The sequence below is a fragment of the Oncorhynchus masou genome, chromosome 32 (genome assembly GCF_036934945.1).
Source record: "Oncorhynchus masou masou isolate Uvic2021 chromosome 32, UVic_Omas_1.1, whole genome shotgun sequence".
NCBI classification, from domain to species: Eukaryota; Metazoa; Chordata; class Actinopteri; order Salmoniformes; family Salmonidae; genus Oncorhynchus; species Oncorhynchus masou.
In genome coordinates, this window is record NC_088243.1 from 47,113,886 (window position 1) to 47,140,763 (window position 26,878).

The 26,878-nt window shown below is 42.0% G+C and overlaps 1 long non-coding RNA gene across 1 annotated transcript in view; it reads left to right on the top strand.

Annotated features, from left to right (window-relative positions):
* The window catches only part of LOC135527007 (uncharacterized), a 162,887-nt gene that overhangs the window by 1,271 nt on the left and 134,738 nt on the right, over positions 1-26,878 (top strand). The gene's annotated exons all lie outside the window — the stretch shown is intronic.

Below are 26,878 nucleotides of genomic sequence, written 5' to 3' on the forward strand. Positions count from 1 at the left end.
AAGGGGGTTACGTATGTGCACGCCCAATAACTAATGTGTGGGATTTTTAAACATGTCTCTCTAGCCTATTATTGTAGCCTATGTGATAATTGAAAGTATGACTCCACTATAAAGAACTTGACATCACAATAATTATAGCCATCTTTAATGACACTGATGAAAAAAACGTTGTGCATGTGTTTTTGGGGAGACCGGAAGAGGGAGAGAAAGTGTGCGTGTGTCTGTGCTATAAGAATTAGCTTTGTAAACCACTGGTGTAGATTAACAGTGAAATGGTTACTTCCCAACAATGCAGAGAGGAAAATTGAAAAATAGTATAAAACAATATCACGAAGACTAAATACACAATGAGTAACAATAACTTGGCTAAATACATGGGGTACAAGTACCTAGGAGTAAGATGCAAATTAGGTAGGTATGTAAATATGTGACGACCAGCTCCATTTGTCTTATGTAACAACATTTGAAATGGTGTTTTTTATAATGGATAAAAGTAGAGACAGAGCTAGAAAATAGCATATCATACTCTACAGTTGAGGAACAATGGGAAAGTAATTGTGCTTTGAAAGTTGATAAAATTGTAACCTCACTTTTGAGAAAATGCCCCTTGAATATTTTGGTACACCTACTGGAGATTTTGTCTTTGTCTACACCCATTCAGCATCGTTCTCTTAAGCCCTACCCCCACCATCTCTTTAAGGATTAACATGTGAGGCCATGTACTAAAAAACCAAAGCTTTCAAGACTAAAGGCTGGTTTATACTACGGTTGTGTTTTTAAATTCAATCTGGAGTGCAAGAGTGCGCTCTGGGCATTCCTAACCTCAGAGGGTTGTCAGATTGTCTTTTTGTAAATTCAGAGTGTTTCGCTTCTGGTGCATTCAGAGTGCACACTGGACACTGGTCAAGGTGTAGGCTAGCTACTTCCAGACACAAATGCGAGAACAGCTCACTCTGACCATTTTACTCACCCTAGCAGAGCTGGTCAGGCTGTTTTATGTTATCCAGCGCGTTAGTGACCGTAACTGTGCTGCTGGCAACAATTCAATTATGCTTTTATGCCAACATTACTGACACTGGCCATATTCAATGGGTGTTGAGCGTTTGTAAATTTGTCAGTTATTCTGCGCTCTGGTACACTCAGACGAGTGTGCTCTGAAATCGGAGTAGCTAGCCAGAGCAAATTTACGAAAGCACCCAAATGTCCATTGAGAGCAACTATACCACTTAGCCAAGCTCAGAATAACTGAAATAATCAAGTCAGTAAACGTTGGGTAGTTAGTGAGATAGCATTTAGATAATATACTGGCCGGTTTAATTTATTAGTAGCCAACTAACATTAGGTAGCTAACTAACATACCTGTACATACTGCTGTAATGATATGCTATGTGGTTCGTAAGGATAGCGTATAGCATACCTAACAAATTGTCAGCCAACATAACGTGTAAGGTAACTTATTTGAAAAGTCATTACTTTATTACATTCATCCACATTTTCTTAACATAAAGCCACGCCCATTTTCTGAAGAATTGCATTATGGGCCCTAAAAGCAAAGAAATAGTGTCCACTGCTTGTATGCTTCGTATTTTAGCGAATGTAGTACGACACCTGGGAACATTTGGCATACTAACTATATCCTTACTATGAGCAATAAGCATACTATATACTATAATATACATAATTTATGCCACAAATAGTACGGTTAGTGCGGTCAGTATGAGTATTCGAACATAGCTCTAGTTTCCTGAAACGAGTCACATATAGGTATGGGTAAAGTGACTAGGCAACAGAATATTTTAATAAACAGTAGCAGCAGTGTATGTCATGAGTCAAAATAGACATACATACATAAACTTCATGCTCCTTTTTTGATTGTAATTACATGTCAGGCTACTTGCATGATCCAAACAGCACTTGCACACAAATATAATTGTAACGTCTGAAAACTCTGAAGGAGGGGATCGACCTACATTTTATCAGGTTTTTTTTCTTTCTCATGTCAATCCCACAAAATAGGGATTAGATTGAACAGATATAACATTCTTATTCCAACATAAAGCAGAGTTAATATTTCAAGTGCTGGGTGTGGCATAGAATGAACAAAGACATTGGGCTCTCATGCCCACAATGAATACATGGTGAATATGCTAAGGCGCCTCGCGGGACAAACAGTACACTAGTTGAATCAACGTTGTTTCCCCATAATTTCAATTAAATAATTTTGAACCAACGTGGAATAGACAATAAATTGATGTCTGTGCCCAGTGGGGTGTCACTACACCACAAAGACACTTGCTGTTTTATGTATTGTGAAGGCTTTTCAAAAAACAAACAAGCCAAGAGATTTGATCAAACTGCCCCATTGTTTAGCTGCATGTGGCATTCTTCCATAAAAAAGTTTTTTTCTCTCTCTCTCTCTCTCTCTCTCTCTCTCTCTCTCTCTCTCACACACACACACACACACACACACACACACACACACAAACACACACACACACACGAGAGAGAGAGAAAGATCTTACAACATGTGAAGGGGAGCGATTTGTTTAAAATTCTGAGCACACACATTCTCAAAATGACACTCTAGACAAACAAACCTGCATTTTTACCATGTTATATTTAACTACTGCACAATGGGGATTGACTATTGCCTATGTGCACTGTTGTTGACCCTGATATGGATAAAACTACAGATATCCACTTTGCGTTACAAACCAGGCGATTCATTCCCAATACATGGTGTCTGCCAAGCGCTGACATCTGTACAGGAAATGGCCCTCAAGGGGTTAATGCTGAATGTGCACACTGCCAATCATTGAAAGAGTAATAGGTCTGGTATGACAAGCAAACACAATCAGTGGACACATCACATGGATGCTGGGTTGTGCTGAAATGTAGGCCAATGCTACTCCAGGGATATCTTGGATCTATGCAGGAGGAAACAACGGAAAGTTGTTTTTGTACATGGGAAATTATGAAGAGAAAGAAAGAAAGAGAGTTAGAGGGATACAGAGAGAGTGAAAGAGACAGACAAACAAACAAAGAGAGAAAGAAGGGGAATTATATTAAGAGAACAATTGAAGATGATTAAAGATGGATATGACAGGCCACATTCAACCGTGGTCATTTGCATACACTGTGTATACACCCTCAAAGATACAAGTCCTGTTATGTGTGTTTGTTTTGGTTATGACATAATGACAAGTGGTCCCTGATGGTGGTGAATGAAGGATAGGTAGAGTAGCATAAATGGATCCAAAGAGGGCATGAGGAGGTTGGGAATAGGAAGACATAGGGGGTGGGGAATCCTTCCAAATAACATTGACGTTTTTGTCTCACATGATATGTTGCATAATATGATACACTTAAAAAAATATACCCGGCACAGAAACAAACAACAATAGAATACAATTACTAATGGTGCACGCAACGTGTTTTGACAGGTGTTATCCTCAGGCAGTCTATAATATTCCAGATGATAACACAAGTTGAGGTGCACCTCAAGGGCCTGTTCTAACTAGGATTAAACAGGAACCCGGTTACTGAGATTTACCGATATTCCCCACCCAAAACCACTCCCTTTTCCCGGGATAAATCACTGCGAGAAACTAGAAAATTATAATAACTGATTTGTATCAACAGCATGACCTGAAATGGAACTGTTAAATGATATGCAATGTCTAAATCTGGCTTCTCTACGGTCTTCTCTGCTCTATGCAATATCAATCATCAACTCTCATGGTGGGGACAGACAGCCCATGTCAGTTTGGAGTGCAGTTCACAATGCATGTAGACCTACAGTTGAAGTAGGAAGTTTACATACACTTAGGTTGGAGTCATTAAAACTTGTTTTTCAATCACTCCACAAATTTCTTGTTAACAAACTAGAGTTATGGCATGACACAAGTAGTTTTTCCAACAATTGTTTACAGACAGAATATTTCACTTATAATTCACTGTATCACAATTCCAGTGGGTCAATAGTTGACATACAGTAAGTTGACTGTGCCTTTAAATATCTTGGAAAATTCCTCTAGGAAACAGACGCGTTCTGTCTCCTAGAGATGAACGTACTTTGCTGCGAAAAGTGCAAATCAATCCCAAAACAACAGCAAAGGACCTTAGACATAAAGGGACAGTTGGAGAGAACCGAGAAACTAATGAAAAAAGCAGAAACAGGAAAAATTCTGCTAGCTATGGAACTGCGTTTGAAAACTGAACAATTAAATGTAATTGCAAAAACTTGACGATGAACGAGCACAAACTCTTCAACAAAATCGTCTTCTACAGGAACAACTCGATTTAGCCAAAACTAAATATGACAATATCCACGCCAAGCTAGATAAATCTGACAAGTTATCTACAAACAGGAGCACTCAATTTGATAACATGCATGCAGTTGTGTTGAAGGTTAATCAAAGTAACACTGTTCTACTCTAAATGCCGCAGACCGAAGATGATCAGTTAATGAACACAATTACTAAGTTGGATGACAAATCAGCAGAACTCATTGAAGTTTCTGACCAAATGATTGATGAGAGAACACAGGTGATGAGGATGGAAATTTTGATTTCTAAGCAAGCAGAGGAAATCTCATCACTGAATCTCTTGTTCTGTACTCAAGACCTCTATCTGCAAACCATGACAGATAAGATTGAGACCAAAAGGATTAAGAGCAACACGTGTCCAAAATCCATACTTTAAGTACTCAAGTGGACTCTGCAATGCAGCGGAATACCACCCTTAGGTACAATCTGGTGGAAATCCAGAATGGTCACGCACTACAGCGTGACTACCCAACCAAGCAACTCGAAGGAGTGACTACCCAACCAAGCAACTCGAAGGAGTGAAGACGATAGAAGGTTTCAGACTTTGCCTCCCTCATGTGTCCCTCAGTCTTCTCCTCTTGGCCATTCGGCACTAAGTAATATGGTGCCTCTTCGCCAACAAAGCCAAAGCTTTGCTTCTCCTCTTGGCCTTTCAGCCCCAATTTCCCCACAGGATGAATCCAACCCTCTCCACACGCTTGGCGTGAAACGCCTTAACAAACTCGTCAAAAAAGTCCGCATTGGATGGCTACTCAAACGCTATGGGTTCTGACAGGGTTTAACTGTTGAAGTGAATGTAGAAAAGACACGTGACGAGGTTCATTCATAACAACAGCAACACGTGCTTAACTTCTTATGGTTGGGGGGCAGTATTGAGTAGCTTGGATGAATAAGTTGCCCAAAGTAAACGGCCTGCTCCTCAGTCTCAGTTGCTAATATATGCATATTATTATTAGTATTGGATAGAAAACACTCTAAAGTATCTAAAACTGTTTGAATGATGTCTGTGAGTATAACAGAACTCATATGGCAGGCAAAATCCTGAGGAGAAATCAAAACAGGAAGTGAGATATCTGAGCTTTGTATGTATTCACCAGAGTCCCCAATGAAATCCCCTTGACATATTAATGATGTTGCTTGCACTGCCTAGGGGTTTCACTAGATGTCAACCATCCATAGAAATTTGAATCAGACTTCTACGGTGTTGTGGGAGTGAATGAGAACAGAATCTATCAGGTGTCTGGCAGTCAGCCATTTTCTGATCACGCTTATTCCTTATGGTATCCACTTGCGTTCCATTGCTCATGAAGACACAAAGGAATACTCCGGTTGGAACTTTATTGAAGCTATATGTTAAAAACATCCGAATGATTGATTCTGTGCTTAGTTTGAAATGTTTCTTCGACCTGTAATATAACGTTTTGAAGTTTTTGTCTGATGTAACGCTGACAAGAATTAGCTTTTGGATATGTATACCAAACACGCTAACAAAAGAAGTTATTTGGACATAAATAACGGACATTATCGAACAAAACAAACATTTATTGTGGACCTGGGATTCCTGAAGTGCTTTGATGTAGATCATCAAAGGTAAGGGAATATTTATCATGTAATTTATTGTTTATGTTGACGCCATCATTGCGGCTATTGTGACGTTTATTTCTGAGCGCCGTCTGAGATTATTGCATGGGTTTCTTTTTCCGTAAAGTTTTTTGAAATCAGCGGTTACATTAACCTCTTGAAACTCCCCATCCCGGATCCGGGATCGTGACTAAAGCCTCAGGCTCATTAGCATAACGCAACGTTAACGATTTCTGAAAATCGCAAATAAAATTAAAATAATGCGTTTGCTCTCAAGCTTAGCCTTTTCTTAACAACACTGTCATCTCAGATTTTCAAAATATGCTTTTGAACCATAGAAATGGACTAATTTGTGTAAGAGTATGCAAAGCTAGCATAGCATTTTGTGTAGCATGTAGCACGCAACATTTTCACAAAAGCCAGATAACCAAATAAATAAAATCATTTACCTTTGAAGAGCTTCTGATGTTTTCAATGAGGAGACTCTCAGTCACATGCCAAATGCGCAGTGTTTCCTGAAAGCGTCTGTGTGTAGGAGAAATCGTTCCGTTTTCTACATTGCGCCTGGCTACTGAAACGAACCGAAAATGCAGTCACCTACAACGTAAAACGTTTTCCGGATTAACTACATAATATCGACCGAAACATGGCAAACGTTGTTTGGAATCAGTCCTCAAGGTGTTTTTTCACATATCTCTTCATTGACATGCAGTTCGTGGAAGCTTGCTTTCCTCTCTGTATTCCTTGGAAAAATACTGGCAGGTGACTTTTGCGCACCAATTTCGGCGCAGGACACCGGGCGGACACGTGGTAAATGTGGTCTCTTATGGTCAATCTTCCAATGATCTGCCTACAAATACGTCACAATGCTGCAGACACCTTGGGGAAACGACAGAGGGTTGATTCATTCCTCTTGCGTTCACAGCCATATAAGGAGATCATGACAAACAGAGCCTCAAAAATCCTTGTCATTTCCTGGATGCCATCTCATCTTGGTTTTGCCTGAAGCTCACGTTAAAGGGCATGCACAGAGAAGATCTTTGTATTTCTGGACACGTCAGAGTGTTTTCTTTCGAACAGTAGCAATTATATGCATAGTCGAGCATCTTTTTGTGACAAAATATCTTGTTTAAAACGGGAACGTTTTTCATCCAAAAATGAAATTGCGCCCCTAGAGTTCCAAGAAGTTAAAGGAGAGGTGTATCTATAATTCCATGTGTATATCATTCAACAGAAATACTCATCATAAATGAAGATAATAATAATAATAATAATAATAATAATACATGTATTGTGTAACATAAAGTCCTATGAGTGTCATCTAATGAAGATGATCAAAAGGTTAGTGATTCATTTTATCTCTATTAGTGGTTTTTGTGACTGGCTGGAAAATATTTTGCTGGATAAATGGCTGTGTTTGTGTTGCTTTTGCTGTAAAGCATATTTGAAATCGGACACTGTGGTGGGATTAACAACAAGATTCACTTTAAAATGGAATCAGATACTTGTATGTTTGAGGAATTTTAATTATGAGTTTTTCGATGTTTTGAAGTCGGCGCCCTTCACTTTCACTGGCTATTGTCATATTGCTCCTGTTAATGACTACGCTACTCTTGTCACAGTTTTGAAATTAGAATTCAGTGGTTATGCGACTCGCAAACTATTGCCAAACTATAGTTTTGACAAGTCGGTTAGGACATGTACTTTGTACATGAAAAGTAATTTTTCCAACAATTGTTTACAGAAGGATTATTTCACTTATAATTCACTGTATCACAATTCCAGAGGGTCAGAAGTTTACATACACGAAGTTGACTGTGCCTTTAAACAGCTGGGAAAATTCCAGAAAATGATGTCATGGCTTTAGAAGCTTCTGACATCGTTTGAGTCAATTGGAGGAGTGCCTGTGGATGTATTTAAAAAAAAGAAACAACTATTTTACCTTTATTTAACTAGGCAAGTCATTTAAGAACAAACTATTATTTTCAATCATGGCCTAGGAACAGTGGGTTAACTGCCTGTTTAGGGGCAGAACGACAGATTTGTATCTTGTCAGCTCGGTTACTAGTCCAATGCTCTATCCACTAGACTAACCTGCCGCTCCCATATGTATTTCAAGGCCTACCTTCAAACTTAGTGCGGTGGAAGAAATGGCAACAGTTTTACAGGTGCCCAACCAATTGTGCTATTATGTGGGTGGGGGGGGGGGGGGGGCTGTGTTATTTGTAACGTATGTTGTACATAATGTTTCTGCAACCGTATCTTATGGCAAAAAAGAGCTTCTGGAAATCAGGACAGCGATCACTCACCTCGGATTAGATCAATATTTTTTCGAGAACAGGGAGGGCACACAAGACATTCTCCAAACACCCCACAGGGCCGACATCCCCTTTGGTCTGTGCGTATTTATAAACGACAGCTTGTGCACAAAATCTAAGGAAGTCTCTCGATTTTGCCTGCCTGAAGTAGAGTATATTGTGACAAATTGCAGGCCACTCTACTTGCCTCGAGACATTTCAGCTATACTTTTTGTGGCTGTTTTTTTTACAACCACAGACAGATGCTGGCACTAGGCCGCACTCAGTCAGCTGTATAAGGAAATAAGTAAACAGGAAACCGCTCACCCAGAGGTGGCGCTCCTAGTGGCCGGAGACTTTAAAACTTCTTATGGCTAGGGGTTCCGCTAGCGGCACCCCTCGACAACATTCCGCTGAAAAGGCAGCGAGCGAAATTCAAAAATATTTTTTTGAATTATGTAACTTTCATACATTAACAATTGCAATACACCAAATGAAAGATACACTTCTTGTTAACCTCTTGAAACTCTGGATGTGCTATATCATTTTTGGATAAAAAGACGTGCCCGTTTTAAGCGCAATATTTTGTCACAAAAAGATGCTCGACTATGCATATAATTGATTGCTTTGGAAAGAAAGCACTCTGACGTTTGCAGAACTGCAAAGATATTCTCTGTGCGTGCCCTAGAACGTGAGCTACAGGCAAAATCAAGATGAAACGGCATCCAGGAAATCAGCAGGATTTTTGAGGCTCCGTTTTCCATTGTCTCCTTATATGGCTGTGAATGCGAGAGGAATGAGCCTGCCCTTTCTGTCGTTTCCCCAAGTTGTCTGCAGCATTGTGACGTATTTGTAGGCATATCATTGGAAGATTGACCATAAGAGACCACATTTACCAGGTGTCCGCCCGGTGTCCTGCACCGAAATTGGTGCGCAAACCTCCGCTGCAAGTATTTTTCCATGGAATTCAGAGAAGAAAGCAGGCTTCCACGAACGATATATCAATGAAGAGATATGTGAAAAAACACCTTGAGGATTGATTCCAAACAACGTTTGCCATGTTTCGGTCGATATTATGGAGTTAATTCGGAAAAAGTTTGACGTTGTTGGTGACTGAATTTTCGGTTCGTTTCGGTAGCCAAATGTGATGTACAAAACGGAGCGATTTCTCCTACACAAAGATTCTTTCAGGAAAAACTGAACATTTGCTATGTAACTGAGAGTCTCCTCATTGAAAACATCCGAAGCTCTTCAAAGGTAAATTATTTTATTTATTTGGTTATCTGGTTTTTGTGAAAATGTTGCGTGCTAAATGCTACTCAAAATGCTAAGCTAGCTTAGCATACTCTAACACAAATTAGTGATTTGCTATGGTTCAAAAGCATATTTTGAAAATCTGAGATGACAGTGTTGTTAAGAAAAGGCTAAGCTTGAGAGCAGGCGCATTATTTTCATTTTATTTGCGATTTTCAGAAATCGTTAACGTTACGTTATGCTAATGAGCTTGAGGCTATAACTGGATACAGGTTTTTTTCATAGCCAAACGTGAACAAAACGGAGCGATTTGTCCTACACAAATAATATTTTTTTTTAAAACTGAACATTTGCTATCTAACTGAGAGTCTCCTCATTGAAAACATCTGAAGTTCTTCAAAGGTAAATGATTTTATATGAATGATTTTCTTGTTTTTGTGAAAATGTTGCTGGCTGAATTCTAGGCTTATAGCTATGTTAGCAATCAATACTCTTACACAAATGCTTGTTTAGCTATGGTTGAAAAGCATATTTTGAAAATCTGAGATGACAGTGTTGTTAACAAAAGTCTAAGCTTGAGAGCAAATATATTTATTTCATTTCATTTGCGATTTTCATGAATAGTTAACGTTGCGTTATGCTAATGAGCTTGAGGCTATAAATAGAATCCCGGATCCGGGATTGCGCGACCCAAGAAGTTAATCTACCCATCGTGTCCAATTTCAAAAAGGCTTTAAAGCGAAAGCATAACATATGATTATGTTCGGTCAGAGCCTAGTCACAAAAACACACACAGCCATTTTTTTCCAGCCAAAGAGAGGAGTCACAAAAAGCAGAAATAGAGATAAAATTAATCACTAACCTTTGATGATCTTCATCAGATGACATTCGTTGGACATCATGTTACACAATACATGCATGTTTTGTTTGATAAAGTTCATATTTATATCCACAAATGTCAGTTTACATTGGCGCGTTACATTCAGTAATGTTTTGCTTCCAAAACATCCAGTGATTTTGCAGAGAACCATATTTACAAAAATACTCATAATAAACATTAATAAAATAAATAACAAGTGTTATTCACAGAATTAAAATATACTCCTTAATGCAACCGCTGTGTCAGATTTCAATATTTTTTTGCGGAAAAAGCAAACCATGCAATAATCTGAGTACGGTGCTCAGATAACAAATCATTATAAATATTCACTTACCTTTGATGAACTTCATCAGAATGCTGTCCCAGGAATCCCAGTTCCACAATAAATGTTTGATTTGTTCGATAAAGTTCATTTTTATGTCCAAATACCTTCTTTTTGTTCGCGCGTTCAGCCCAGTAATACAAATTCATGATGCGCCATCACTAGGAGCAGACGAAAAGTCAAAAAGTTCCGTTACACTCCGTAGTGACATGTCAAACGATGTATATAATCAAGCTTTAGGATGTTGTTAACATAAATCTTCAATAATGTTCCAACCGGAGAATTCCTTTGTCTTCAGAAATGCACCAGCTCGTGGCACTCTGCCAGACCACTGACTCAAAGAGCCCTCATTCCCCCCTCAGAGAAGAGAAGGACCCTGGGCTCAGCCTGGAGAATATCGCCGCCCCAAAGAAGAACTGGAGGCGGAGAGAGCTGAGAGGCGCTGGTATGAGGAGAAGCAACAGCGGCAGCAGGAGCAACAATATCTGGACTGCACAACTTGGGAGGAGATAGACAGGTGGGCGGTCGACCCAGGGAGAGTGCCAGAGCCCGCCTGGGATTCGATGGAGCAGTGTGCAGAGGGTTACGAGAGAATGAGGTTGGCGAAGCAAGCAGGGCAGCGCGGAAGGAAGCCCGAGAGTCAGCCCCAAAAATTTCTTGGGGGGGAGGGTCAGGGAGAGTGTGGCAGAGTCAGGAGTCAGACCTGAGCCAACTCTCCCTGTTAATCGTGAGGAGCCAAGGAGGAGACCAGAACCAGAGCCGGTGTTGGATCATGGAATTCGCCCGACGGAGCGTGTCGGGGATTTGATGGCACCTGGGTCAGCGCTCCATACTCGTCCTGAGGTGCGTGTTAGTCGGCTGGTTAAGATGGTGCCAGCCTCATGCACCAGGCCTCCTGTGCACCTTCCTAGCCTTACACGTCCTGTGCCAGTACTGCTCTCAAGATCTCCAGTACGCCTTCACGGTCTAGCCCATCCTATGCCACCTTCACACCAGCCCTCCGGTGGCAGCTCCCCGCACCAGGCTTCCTGTGCGTGTCCTCGGCCCAGTACCACCAGTGCTAGCACCACGCATCAGACCTACAGTGCGCCTCTCCTCTCCAGCGCTGCCGGAGCCTTTCTCCTCTCCTGCGCTGCCGGAGTCTCCCGCCTGTTCAGTGCTGCCGGAGCCTTTCTCCTCTAAAGCGCTTCCGGAGTCTCCCGCCTGTTCAGCGCAGCCAGAGCCTTCCTCCTCTCCTGCGCTGCTGGAGTCTCCCGCCTGTTTAGCGCAGCCAGAGATGCCAGCCTGCATGGAGCAGCCAGAGCTGTCAGTCTGCATAGAGCAGCTAGAGCTATCAGTCTGCATGGAGCAGCCAGAGATGTCAGTCTGCATGGAGCAGCCAGAGATGTCTGTCTGCATGGAGCAGCCAGAGCTGCCAGTCTGCATGGAGCAGCCAGAACTGTCAGTCTGCATGGAGCAGCCAGAGATGCCAGTCTGCATGGAGCAGCCAAAGCTGTCAGTCTGCAATGAGCTGCCAGTCTGCAAGGAGCTGCCAGTCTGCACGGAGCTGTCAGTCTGCATGGAGCAGCCAGAGCTGCCAGTCTGCAAGGAGCTGCCAGTCTGCAATGAGCTGCCAGTCTGCAAGGAGCTGCCAGTCTGCAAAGAGCTGTCAGTCTGCAAGGAGCTGCCAGAGCTGCCAGTCTGCATGGAGCAGCCAGAGCTGCCAGTCTGCAAGAAGCCGCCAGAGCTGCCAGTCTGCATGGAGCAGCCAGAGCCGCCAGTCAGCATGGAGCAGCCAGAGCTTCCAGTCAGCATGGAGCAGCCAGAGTCGTCAGTCTGCCAGGATCCGCCAGTCAGCCAGACTCTTCCAGATCCGCCAGTCAGCCAGACTCTTCCAGATCCGCCAGTCAGCCAGACTCTTCCAGATCCGCCAGTCAGCCAGACTCTTCCAGATCCGCCAGTCAGCCAGACTCTTCCAGATCTGCCAGTCAGCCAGACTCTTCCAGATCTGCCACATCCATCTACCTGCCTGAGCTTCTGCTCAGTGCTGGGCTTCCTCTCAGTGCTGGGCTTCCCCTCAGTCCCGGGCTTCCCCTCAGTCCCGAGCTACCCCTCAGTCCCGAGCTGCCCCTCGGTCCAGTGGGGTTCTGGGTGACTACTACTAGGCCATGGTTGGCGGCGAGGGTGGACTATCTTAGGACGCGAGGAGGAGGGACTAAGACATTGATAGAGTTGGGTCCACGTCCCGCGCCAGAGCCGTCACCATGGACAGACGCCCACCCGGACCCTTCCCTATTGTTTTGATGTGCGTCCGGGAGTCCGCACCTTAGGGGGGGGGGTTCTGTCACGCCCTGGTCGAAGTATATTGTGTTTGTCTGCATTTATTTGGTCAGGCCAGGGTGTGACATGGGTTTTTTGTGGTGTGTTTTGTCTTGGGGGTGTATAGCATAGTCTATGGCTGCCTGAGAGGGTTCTCAATCAGAGTCAGGTGATTATCGTTGTCTCTGATTTGGAACCATATTTAGGCAGCCATATTCTTTGAGTATTTTGTGGGTGATTGTTCCTGTCTCTGTGTTTGTTGTCACCAGATAGCCTGTATAGGTTTTCACGTTCCGTTTGTTGTTTTTGTATTGGTCATTTTCATCGTCATTGAACATGTCTCTAAAATACCACGCTGCATTTTGGTCCGCTTCTCTTCCACCAGACGAAAGCCGTTACAATAAGTTATATTCTTCAAGATACAATGGCTATACATAATGAATTTCAAAGTGCAAAAATGTATATAGCAATCTCAGTTTCTCCTTTAAACAACGCCATATGATGTCAACAGGGCCTTTTCTCAGCAAGTGGCACAAAGCCTCCACAAGGACCCTCCAATTTTGGTCTATTTTAGACTGTGCAAAACTTACTTATTATAAAGAAATTGATCATGTTCAGCTTCCCAGCATGGTACAAGCAATGTGCTGCTGAGGCCCATGCTAGACTGTAGAAAACTGTTCACCACTTCCACTGGCATCCACAGAGCCCTTTGCTTTGTCACAGTAAGACAGGCAGTATATCTCATTTCATGTTTCTCATCTGAAACCGTGAGAACCCTTGGGCAGTTCCCATCACCAAAAAATAAATGTAGAGCCTTCCAAGTGTGGCGTCAATTGACCTTTTGGGTGACTCTTCGCTGTCTTAACATAAACCCCCATGAATAACAAATGTGACTTCTCTCTATGGCGTGAAAACGTTCAGCCAGACAGTATTTTTAGTGCTTAGACTTTGAAAACCACTGAAAGTGACTCATTCCTTCTTCTTTTGGAGTGAGATTGTTTTCCGGTTGCACATGGACTCAACTAGATAAGCTACCGACCCTCTTTAGATTGTTCTTCACAGAGGAAAACATCCCCAGTGGAGCCTGAATGTTATCGCTCGGTGACGATACAAGGAGCTCTCCATTTTAGCTCTCTGGAGCAAGCCTGTTTTCAACACTAACCTTTGGGCCCCAGTGCACCTCTTTAGCAATGAAGGTGATAACTGGAAGAGTGACAATGTTTTCACACTGGATCATGACCTCTCTGGTTTTGAGACAGGATGCTGGCATTGTGTGTGTGTGTGTTTGTGAGTGATAGATCCAGGCTGTATCACATCCTGCCGTGATTGGGCGTCCCATAGGGCAGCGCATAATTTGCCCAGCTTCGTCCGGGTTTGGCCGGGGTAGGCCGACTGACTTGCCTAGTTAAATAAAGGTTAAATAAAAATAGATAGAGGGTGGATGAGAGATTGCGAGCAAGAGAGTGAGAGAGGGTAGAGGAGAGAGGGTGGAAGAGAGAGGGAGAAAGGTGATAGAGGTTAGAGAGAGAGAGGAGAGGGATAGGGTGGAGGAGAGAGAGCGAGAGTGGGTGGAGGAAAGAGAGAGAAGGTAGAGAGAGCAAGAGAGTGCGAGGGAGGAGGAGAGAGGACCTTCATATCTAATTTACAAATCACCTGAGAATATGTAGGTACAGGTGACAGAGAGACCCATAGGTAGGGAGAGGGGAAGCACACACACGTTAGTATGTAGCAGTCTAGGCAGTGCCATGCCAGTGATAGAACAGACCAGTATGTCAGTCTGACCATAGTGGATTTATCCATATCTCACTACACTGACACCATCTGATCTGTCCTCCTGACTCCCAACTAACTAATGGTTATTATTGTTCCCTATATGACGCCGTATGAATCAATAAGCCTATTATTAGTACTCATATTTACCACCTCAGAATATGGATTAGGCCTACTGCATGTAGGGCTGACCAGCAGTATATTATAATGCCGTTATAATACTTTGTAATCCAAGGCTTATTTTAAAGCTATAGTAATAGTTTTAGTAAGGTCTTATAATCAAGATGCATGGTAATATATGTGTTCTAGTAGAAAAGGAGTCTTTAGCAAAATTATTCTCGATAGTAAATTCATGGTACCACCCCAAAACATTTTTTATCCTTCAAATCAAATAGTTTTTTTACATGTGCTGAATACAACAGGTGTAGACTTGACCTTAAAATTGTTATTTATGAGCTCTTACCCAACAATGCAGAAAAAAGAGAAAAAAATGTAATACATTTCTACACGCAAAATGGAACTAGTAACACTTTAAAATAACGAGGCTACATAAAAGGAGAATTGGTACCGAGTCAATGTGCAGGGGTAAGAAATAGTTGAGGTAATATGTACACTGAACAAAAATAGAAACGCAACATGCAACAATTTAAAATATTTAAAAATTTACAGTTAGCATAAGGAAATCAGTCAACTGAAATGAATAAATTAAGCCCTAAATTATGGATTTCACAGGACTGGGAATACAGATATGCATCATCTGTTATTTTAATTTTTATTTATTTTATTTTACCTTTATTTAACCAGGTAGGCTAGTTGAGAACAAGTTCTCATTTGCAACTGCGACCTGGCCAAGATAAAGCATAGCAGTGTGAACAGACAACACAGAGTTACACATGGAGTAAACAATTAACAAGTCGATAACACAGTAGAAAAAAAGAGTCTATATAAGGCATGAGGAGGTAGGCAAAGGAGGTGGTAGGCAAATAATTACAATTTTGCAGATTAACACTCGAGTGATAAATGATCAGATGGTCATGTACAGGTAAAGATATTGGTTTTCAAAAAAGCAGAAAAGTAAATTAATATAAACAATATGGGGATGAGGTAGGTAAAATTGGGTGGGCTATTTTCCGATAGACTATGTACAGCTGCAGCGATCAGTTAGCTGCTCAGATAGCAGATGTTTGAAGTTGGTGAGGGAGATAAAAGTCTCCAACTTCAGCGATTTTTGCAATTCGTTCCAGTCACAGGCAGCAGAGAACTGGAACGTAAGGCGGCCAAATGAGGTGTTGGCTTTAGGGATGATCAATGAGATACACCTGCTGGAGCGAGTGCTACGGGTGGGTGTTGCCATCGTGACCAGTGAACTGAGATAAGGCGGAGCTTTACCTAGCATGGACTTGTAGATGACCTGGAGCCAGTGGGTCTGGCGACGAATATGTAGCGAGGGCCAGCCGAGTAGAGCATACAGGTTGCAGTGGTGGGTGGTATAAGGTGCTTTAGTAACAAAACGGATGGCACTGTGATAAACTGCATCCAGTTTGCTGAGTAGAGTGTTGGAAGCTATTTTGTAGATGACGTCGCCGAAGTCGAGGATCGGTAGGATAGTCAGTTTTACTAGGTCAAGTTTGGCGGCGTGAGTGAAGGAGGCTTTGTTGCGGAATAGAAAGCCGATACCTTAAAAAAAAGGTAAGGGCGTGGATCAGAAAACCAGTCAGTATCTAGTGTGACCACCATTTGCCTCATGCAGCACAACACATCTCCTTCGCATAGAGTTTTTCAGGCTGTTGATTTTGGCCTGTGCAATGTTGTCCCACTCATCTACAATGACGTTGAGAAGTTGCTGGATATTGGTGGGAACATGAAACACGCTGTCGTACACGTCGAGCCAGAACATCCCAAACATGCTCAATGGGTGACATGTCTGGTGAGTATGCAGGCTGAAGAACTGGGACATCTTCAGCTTCTAGGAATTGTGTACAGATCCTTGCGTCGCGGGGCAATGCATTATCATGCTGAAACATGAGTGGATGGCGGTGGATCAATGTCACAAAATGAGCCTCAGGATTTCGTCAAGGTATCTTTGTAATTGATAAAATGTAATTGTGTTTATTGTTCGTAGCTTATGCCTGCCCATACCATAACCCTAACTCTACCATGGGGCACTCTGTTCACAACGTTGAACTCAGTCTGCCATTTGCCCGATACAGTTGAAACCGGGATTCATCCGTGTAGAGCACACTTCTCCAGTGTGCCAGTGGCCATCAAAGGTGAGCATTTGCCCACTAAAGTTTTCACAGATGAATCCCGGTTACGATGCCAAACTGCAGTCAGGACAAGACCCTGCTGAGGATGATGAGCATGCAGATGAGCTTCCCTGAGATGTTTCTGACAGTTTGTGGGAAATTCTTCAGTTGTGCAAACCCACAGTTTTATCAGCTCTCCAGGTGTCTGGTCTCAGACGATCCCGCAGGTGTAGAAGCCAGATGTGGAGGTCTTGGGCTGGCGTGGTTACATATGGTCTGAGTTTGTGAGGCCGGTTGGACGTACTGCCTAATTCTCTAAAACGACATTAGAGCCGGCTTAGGTAGAGAAAGGTACATTCAATTTTCTGGCAACAACTCTGTTGGACATTCCTCCAGTCAGCATGCCAATTGCACGTGCCCTCAAACGTTGCAACATCTGTGGCATTGTGTTGTGTGAATAAACTGCACATTTAGAGTGGTCTTTTATTTTCCCTAGCACAAGGTGGAGCTGTGTAATGATCATGCTGTATAATCAGCTTCGTGATATGCCACACCTGTCAGGTGGATGGATTATCTTGGCAAAGGAGAAATGCTCACTACCAAGGATGAAAAGAAATGTGTGCACAACATTTGATAGAAATAAGCTTTTTGTGCATATGGAACATTTAAGGGATCTTTAATTTCAGCACATGAAACATGGGACCAACACTTTACATATTGTATTTTTATTTTTGTTCAGTATTCATGTAGGTAGGGGTAAAAGTGAAAAGGTAATGAGAGCAGCTCATCCCCAGTGATGTACTGGCCAAGCAGTTGCCACGCCAAACTTTTCCTCCCGAGGTGGAAGAGGCATTGTCATGTTCATTTCACAACTATGTTGGTGTGTTCGGACCATGATAGGTCCTTTAGTGATGTGGACACCAAGGAATGAGAAGCGCTCAAATCTCTGTTTCCTGTAGTTCACGATTAGCTCATTTGTTGGTGGTGATCCTGCCACCACACTGCCATGTCTCTGTCTTATCGTAGTCTGTGATCAGGCCTACCACCGCCAAGTCGTTGGCACACTTAATGATGGAGTTGGAGTTGTGAGCAGCCACACAGTCGTGGGTTAACAGGGAGTAAACCCCGTGTTGAGGGTCAGCATGACAGATGTGTTCTTGCCTACCCTGAACACCTCTGGTTGGCCCGTCAGGAAGTCCAGGATCCAGTTGCAGAGGGATGTGTTAAATCCCAGGGTTAGTGATGAGTTTGGAGGGCACTATGATGTTGAATGCTGAGCAGCATTATGAACAGCATTCTCATGAAGGTGTTCCTTTTGTACAGGTAGGAAGGGGCAGTGTGAAGTGCAATAAAGATTACGTCATCTGTGGATCTGTTGGGGCGGTATGCAACCTTTTTAATGTTAACCTGTTTAAAGGTCTTACTCACATCTACGGAGCACATGATCACACAGTCATCTGGAACAGCTGGTGCTCTAATGCATGGTTCAGTGTTGCTTTCCTCGAAGCGAGCGTAGAAGGTATTTAGCACTTCTGGTAGGCTCGCGTCACTGAACAACTAGCGGCTGAGTTTCCCTTTCTAATCCGTGATAGTTTCTAAGCTCTGCCACGTTCAATGAGCATCAGAGCTGGTGTATTAGGATTCAATCTTGGTCTGGGAGTGATGCTTTGCCTGCTTGATTGTTCATCGGAGGGCGTACTTCAAGGTAGAATGGACAGAATTACCTGTATTAATGCTCTTTTGTGGCAAACAAAATTGAAAGAAGATGAATGAAACTTGGGCTCTGTTATGTGGTTTGAGGCATATTAGCCCACTTACAAGGACGGGCTCATTTGGTGCATAGATAAAAGTGGGCCTAATTTGAGAGATAAGGGGCGTTCAACAATGGTTCTGGTGTGTGGGTGTGTGCGTGTGTACGTGCGCGTCCCTGGGTGTGGATGTGTGTGTGTTTGTGTGTGTGAGAGTGTTATAGTTAGCCTGCAACCCTTAGGCGCTAGACTTCTCACAAGTCTTTGGTATCTGATATCAGCAGCTTAAGTGAGTGTCTCAAACGTCCTGTATACATGACAGAGCTGGAGGGAAATACATGTGGGACAGGAGAAAGAGGACTGCCAGGATGAATTGCCATATGGTAGCCCTACCTTGTCTTCTGGACACTGTTTTCATTCCCAGCTGTTTCTAACAGGTTGTTCGTATCTCTGGTTTTGGTCCTTGGGGATGCAAATTTTAGTTAATTTTGCTGCAGACTAACCGACCCTCATTAACTGGTCAACAAATGGTAAACAGAAAATAAGTGACCAACAGAAAATACTATTCATGTACACAAGGAACAACATTTTGTTCATTAAGAGATTAATGGAATCATGCAACAATAGAAATACTATTGTCTTACAGTCAAAAGGCTATAGCCTATCAAACATTTGCCAAAATGCAATTCTGAAGAAACACTGTTCTAAACAGCACACCTAATGCAAGTGGTTTGATATTCTCTGTTGGAAACTTAGAAAGATGGTGAATCTCGAAGCAACAACTAGGATGGGTTGATAATATGACTAGGGTTGTGCCTTTGGCTTCTGGACAACGAAATAAAGTTAATATGGAAACCAATAGAACAGTAGAGAAATGGTTCATGGCATTATATAATAACTGCCTCTGTGTTTTTATGGTTGGATTTTTGAAGCGTTTGAAGTAAAATAAAATGTTCAGATTACAATCAATTATACTACAATGTGGTAGGTGACGTGCTGATAGCCTGCCTACCATTGACTATAGTCTATGCACTCGAATGGCGAATGGGAGGCGCGCTTGAATTAGAACCTAATAAAAATAGTAGGTATTTTTAACCGTGGCCATTAACACGTGATTGCATTTAGAATTATTATTTGTTGCGCAATGCGCAATGACTGGGCTTACAAACACACGTTTCACTCCAGTACCAGCTTTTTGAGGAGTTGTTCCCTCGCTGTCTAACTGACAGGTGAAAGGTTATTCCGTTCCGCAAACTAGGCTCTGTATTTGAGGTCGACCGATTATGATTTTTCAACGCCAATAACCGATACCGATTATTGGAGGACCAAAAAAATGCCGATGCCGATAAAAAAAAATGTATTTGTAATAATGAGAATTACAACAATGCTGAATGAACACTTATTTTAACTTAATATAATACATCAATAAAAATACATTTAACCTCAAATAAATAATGAAAATGTTAAATTTAGTTTAAATAATGCAAAAACAAAGTGTTGGAGAACAAAATAAAAGTGCAATATGTGCCATGTAAAAAAGCGTTTGAGTTCCTTGCTCAGAACATGAGAACATATGAAAGTTGGTGGGTCTTTTAAACGCCAACTTAAATATTTCAAGGTAAGAGGTTTTTAGGTTGTAGTTAATATCCTATTTATAGGACTATTTCTCTCTATACCATTTGTATTTCATATACCTTTGACTATTGGATGTTCTTATAGGCACTTTAGTATTGCCAGTGTAACAGTATAGCTTCCATCCCTTTCCTCGCCCCTACCTGGGCTTGAACCAGGAACACGTCGAAAACAGCCGCACTCGAAGCAGCGTTACCCATGCAGCGTAAGGGAAACAACCACTCTAAGTCTCAGAGCGAGTGACTTTTGAAACGCTATTAGCGCGCACCCCGCTAACTCGCTAGCCATTTCACATCAGTTACACCAGCCATTAGGCTAATAGGCTTGAAGTCATAAACAGTGCTGTGCTTGCGAAGACCTGCTGGCAAAACGCACTAAAGTGCTGTTTGAATTAATGCTTACGAGCCTGCTGCTGCCTACCATCGCTCAGTCAGACTGCTCTATCAAATATCAAATCATAGACTTAATTATAACATAATAACACACAGAAATACGAGCCTTTGGTCATTAATATGGTCGAATCTGGAAACTATCATTTAGAAAACAAAACGTTTATTATTTCAGTGAAATACGGAAACGTTCGGTATTTTATCTAACGGGTGGCATCCCTAAGTCTAAATATTCCTGTTACATTGTACAACCTTCAATGTTATGCCATAGTTCGCAATGAGCCAGGCTGCCCTAACTGTTGCATATACCCTGACTCTGCGTGCAATGAACGCAAGAGAAGTGACACAATTTCACCTGGTTAATATTGCCTGCTAACCTGGATTTATATTAGCTAAATATGCAGGTTTAAAAATATGTACTTCTGTGTATTGATTTTAAGAAAGGCATTGGTGTTTATGGTTAGATACAGTCGTGCAACAATTGTGCTTTTTTCACAAATGCGCTTTTGTTAAATCATCCCCCTGCGTTTCATCGATTATATGCAACGCAGGACACGCTAGATAAACTAGTAATATCCATGTGTAGTTAACTAGTGATTATGATTGATTGATTGTTTTTTATAAGATAAGTTAAATGCTAGCTAGCAACTTACCTTGGCTTCTTACTGCATTCGCGTAACAGGCAGGCTCCTCGTGGAGTGCAATGTAAGGCAGGTGGTTAGAGCGTTGGACTAATTAACCCTAAAGTTGCAAGATTGAATCCCTAGGTACAAATCTGTCGTTCTGCCCCTGAACAAGGCAGTTAACCCACCGTTCCTAGGCCGTCATTGAAAATAAGAATATGTTCTTAACTGACTTGTCTAGTTAAATAAAGGTGTAAAAAAATGAAAACTTGAAATCGGCCCTAATTAATCGGCCATGTCGATTAATCGGTCGACCTCTACTCTGTATGCTGTGCATGTGTGATAAAAAAGATTTGTCATTATCACTCTAACTATCTGTCTAACAACATCTATAATCAAAACACAGAGTGAGCTGCACAGGTGTAGCTGTTGTGACACAACCTGAAACATCTATCAATGTACAGTTGATTATGAATGCATATGGTTTCGAGGTAATGTCATTAACTTCTCCCAGGTGTTAATGAGATGCAGGAAATCAGTCGTCCCTACAGCCCTGCAGGACTAGTTGAGCACTGCCTTAAATTATTGGTGTTGGGTAGAAAAAGAAAATGAATCATCAGAGCAAGGTAGTTCAGCAGTTATGTATTTTATCATTATTCATAGTAAATACAACAAAAAAATAACTTGTGGAATGGATTGCCAAAGTTTTTGATTAATATCAGAAATCTGCACAGCTCTGTTTCATTGAACCTTCAAATGACATTCAACGGACTCCCAGTACTTCTGAGGTAGAAAGGGGGGTAACGTGAGAGCTTTGTGAAGTCGCTCGCTCCTGAATCCCGTAGAAGAAGGGAGCATTGATTTTCCCTTGGATAACAAGCCTGGACCGACTTTGATGCAGGCCAGAGTTTTGTTGCTTCCTCTCCCCAATGGTCACCCATCCCAATCTCGGGTTTCCACTCAAAATGCTAAGTGCCTTTACACAGGTCTTCAGGGAGACAAACCAACTTCCACTACTAACACCCAATTGGATGAGTTTTCACAGTCAAGTTGATTAGGAGTTTAAAAGTTCCGGACCGCAGCACTACTCCAGAATTGATTCAACCTGGTGTTTGTGAAAAAAGAGAGAAAAACTCAAACTGTTCAAGTCAAGTCAAACTTCACTTAGTGTGTTATCCCAAGGTCTCAATACACTTGGATAATGTCATATTCTGGGCCAATGCACTCAATAAGAGCTCAAAACACTCCCAATGCTTACAGTATAATAGGTTTTTGGTTAATCTGTGAAAATCCTGGCTCTGAGTGGGGTTTATAGACGTGCCTACCCCTCTGTCTAACCTTTGACTCTATTGAGCAAGTGGATTGAACCAAGATCTCATGCTGGCCTTGTTTGGGAAGGGAGGAGAAAGCAATGGAATAATGGCAAAGTTGATGTGTAGCCTACAGATAAGAAGAGCAGAGCTGTTGCATTTAAAAAAATCTATTTGTAACTTTCAACTCTCCCAGTACTTACAGTAATTGGTTTTTGATATTGAACCACCAGAAACATATTACTATGCTTACTAGGGCTGGGAATTGGCAGGGACCTCATGATTTTAATTTATCATGATACTTAGGTTACGATTCAATACATATTGGAATTCTATATGTATCATTATTCTATGTTTTGCGATTTGATACTGCAATTCGTTATTGCAAATCAATATTTTAAACATATTGTTTGCTACATAAGACTTACTCTGCAACTCAAATCTACTTGAAAAGTACTTGCAATCTGTCTAGATGATTCAAGGCTTTTTGTCAACTGACTACAGGGGATTGCTCTCCAACAGGTAGGAGACTGTCATCTATCTGTTTCCTGGTCTGCCCAACAGCGAATTCCTACACTGCAGGGATGGTGTTAGCAACCATAAATAGTTCAAATGCATGTGGATTGGGAATACATCCCCTGCTGGCGGCTCCTCAGTACTTAACATACAGTCATTCCACATAAATAAGGCCCAAGGCTCGATACCTGCTCTTATTCTTTGAAAACCTTGCTTTACTTTTTTCATTAGCACGAATCACAATATTCCTGGCTTCTAGTTTCTTTGGGAGGGGTTCTGTGTAGGCGATTCTGAAGCCAGGGACTTAGTTGGAGGTCTCGTATTCTTGTGGGGTGAATTTTGATCAAACTTTTTTTCTTTTTTTTCTTTTTTACAAAACTATGGTTTGGATAGAATCTACATATGAAGAGCTTCATTCCAAAATGCGGACTCCTTGTATAGTCCATGCCCCGACAAATTGAAGCTATTCTGAGGGGAAAAGGGTGCAACTCAATATTAGGAAGGTGTTCCTAATATTTGGTATAGTCCGTGTATAAAGTAGCTTTGCAAGGTTTTACACAGTCAAATGTGACAAATAATATAATTTTTTATAAAGAACATGATGCATTTGTGACATCAATATAAAAAATATATATCTATATTAAAAAATGTATCAATACAATAATATGAGATCTGTGCTCTGGTCAAAACTGCCCTACCAAGCAAAAAGGTAGTAACTGCTCATAGCCTGGAACTGAGAAAAATTGCTTCAACGTTTAATTGTCCAGCCAAATGAATTCTAGGGAGATCATTGAAGATGTAGTGATCTGTTGTCTTACTATGAGTAAATGTTTTATTTATGTTGACTCTGACATTTGACACGACCATTGACCCTTAAACAGCAGTTACTGCCTTCTTCCTTGCCATGATCTAGTGTTGTCCTGATACCAACATTTTACTAACAATACGATACCCGGATTTGATTTGATTTGATTTGAAGTATCATGATACCGAGTAGTATCACAATACCACAGGGGGGACATTCAGAGTGGCCTAGCATCCGGTTACCCCGGTCCCCAACACTTGTTCCCATTTTCTAAATGTTATGCACATGTGCCACACAAAAACCTGTCACTGATATTCACACTGCTACTCAATACAACACACATTCAATTTAACTTCACACTGTTCACTGTATAATAGAATACTGCATAGAAATGGCTGATTTTATCATATTTGCAAAGGCCTACTTGTGTTTTGGTTGGAGGAATGGGAGGAAGGAATATACATGCATAATGATCTGCATGTCATTGTGGCAGAATGGGGAAAACACTACATGACACCTTTACTCTTCAGATAACACACAGACACACACTCTCCCTCCCTCACACACATTTCTCTGTCTCCCTCATAAACACACACTCACCACCCTCTCCCACAAACACATACACACTGCTCATAACTTTAAAAACTTTAAAAAGGCACCAAACAGAGTGTAAGGAGCACCAGAAAGAGATACATTTTTGATAGTTTAGCCTTACATTAGGCCTATATGAATTCTACCTTTTGAGGCACATCTCATGACCAGCAGACCCATTATTCCTGTGCCAATCAAATTTGTCTATACCTACTGTCAAGTTAACAGGTTGTTAGATAGCTAGGTAACATGACGGAACAACATTGTTTGTTATCAAAACAATAATTAGCGTCTCGGGATTAGTTTAAAATGGCCCTCGTGACAAATCACGCAGGAAGGAAAAAGGTAATATGAGTCATATTTCTGGAAGTGTTTGAGCTACAGACAAGTCTGTTTCTTTGCTGTAAAGCTTCAAGCATAACTGTTGCAAAACTCTCTGACACTGCTGCATGACAGCAAACTTGCAAAGCCTATCAGACTGGCCTGTGCTCTTTGTTATACCAGTGATTAAATTACACTGCTCAAAAAAATAAAGGGAACAATTAAACAACACAATGTAACTCCAAGTCAATCACACTTCTGTGAAATCAAACTGTCCACGTAGGAAGCAACACTGATTGACAATAAATTTCACATGCTGTTGTGCAAATAGAATAGACAACAGGTGGAAATTATAGGCAATTAGCAAGACACCCCCATTAAAGGAGTGGTTCTGCAGGTGATAACCACAGACCACTTCTCAGTTCCTATGCTTCCTGGCTGATGTTTAGGTCACTTTTGAATGCTGGCGGTGCTTTCACTCTAGTGGTAGCATGAGACGGAGTCTACAACCCACACAAGTGGCTCAGGTAGTGCAAATCATCCAGGATGGAACATCAATGCGAGCTGTGGCAAGAAGGTTTGCTTTGTCTGTCAGCGTAGTGTCCAGAGAATGGAGGCGCTACCAGGAGACAGGCCAGTACATCAGGAGACGTGGAGGAGACCGTAGGAGGGCAACAACCCAGCAGCAGGACCACTACCTCCGCCTTTGTGCAAGGAGGAGCAGGAGGTGCACTGCCAGAGCCCTGCAAAATGACCTCCAGCAGGCCACAAATGTGCATGTGTCTGCTCAAATGGAAACAGACTCCATGAGGGTGGTATGAGGGCCCGACGTTCACAGTTGGGGGTTGTGCTTACAGCCCAACACCGTGCAGGACGTTTGGCATTTGCCAGAGAACACCAAGATTGGCAAATTCCATCACTGGCGCCCTGTGCTCTTCACAGATGAAAGCAGGTTCACACTGAGCACATGTGACAGACGTGACAGTCTGGAGACGCCGTGGAGAACGTTCTGCTGCCTGCAACATCCTCCAGCATGACTGGTTTGGCGGTGGGTCAGTCATGGTGTGGGGTGGCATTTCTTTGGGGGGCCGCACAACCCTCCATGTGCTCACCAGAGGTAGCCTGACTGCCATTAGGTACCGAGATGAGATCCTCAGACCCTTTGTGAGACCATATGCTGGTGTGGTTGGCCCTGTGTTCCTCCTAATGCAAGACAATGCTAGACCTCATGTGGCTGGAGTGTGTCAGCAGTTCCTGCAAGAGGGAGACCTGAATCCAATTGAGCACATCTGGGACATCATGTCTTTCTCCATCCACCAACGCCAAGTTGCACCGCAGACTGTCCAGGAGTTGGAGGATGCTTTTAGTCCAGGTCTGGGAGGAGATCCCTCAGGAGACCATCCGCCACCTCATCAGGAGCATGCCCAGGAGTTGTAGGGAGGTCATACAGGCACATGGAGGCCACACACACTACTGAGCCTTTTTGACTTGTTTTAAGGACATCAAAAGTTGGATCAGCCTGTAGTGTGGTTTTCCACTTTAATTTTGAGTGTGACTCCAAATCCAGACCTCGATGGGTTGATAAATTTGATTTCCATTGATACTTTTTGTGTGATTTTGTTGTCAGCACATTCAATTATGTAAAGAAAAAAGTATTTAATAAGAATATTTACTTCATTCAGATCTAGGATGTGTTATTTTAGTGTTCCCTTTATTTTTTGAGCATTGTATATCCATTTTGTGAAAAAGTACCCAAGTAAAAAGTGATAGTCACCCGGTAAAATACTCCTTCAGTAAAAATTTAAAGTATTTGGTTTTAAATATACGTAAGTATCAAAAGTAAATGTATTTGCAAAAATGTACTTCATGTGTCACGCCCTGGTCGAAATATATTATGTTTATTCATTTATTCGGTCAGGCCAGGGTGTGACATTGGTTATTGTGGTGTGTTTTTGTTTTGGGGTTTT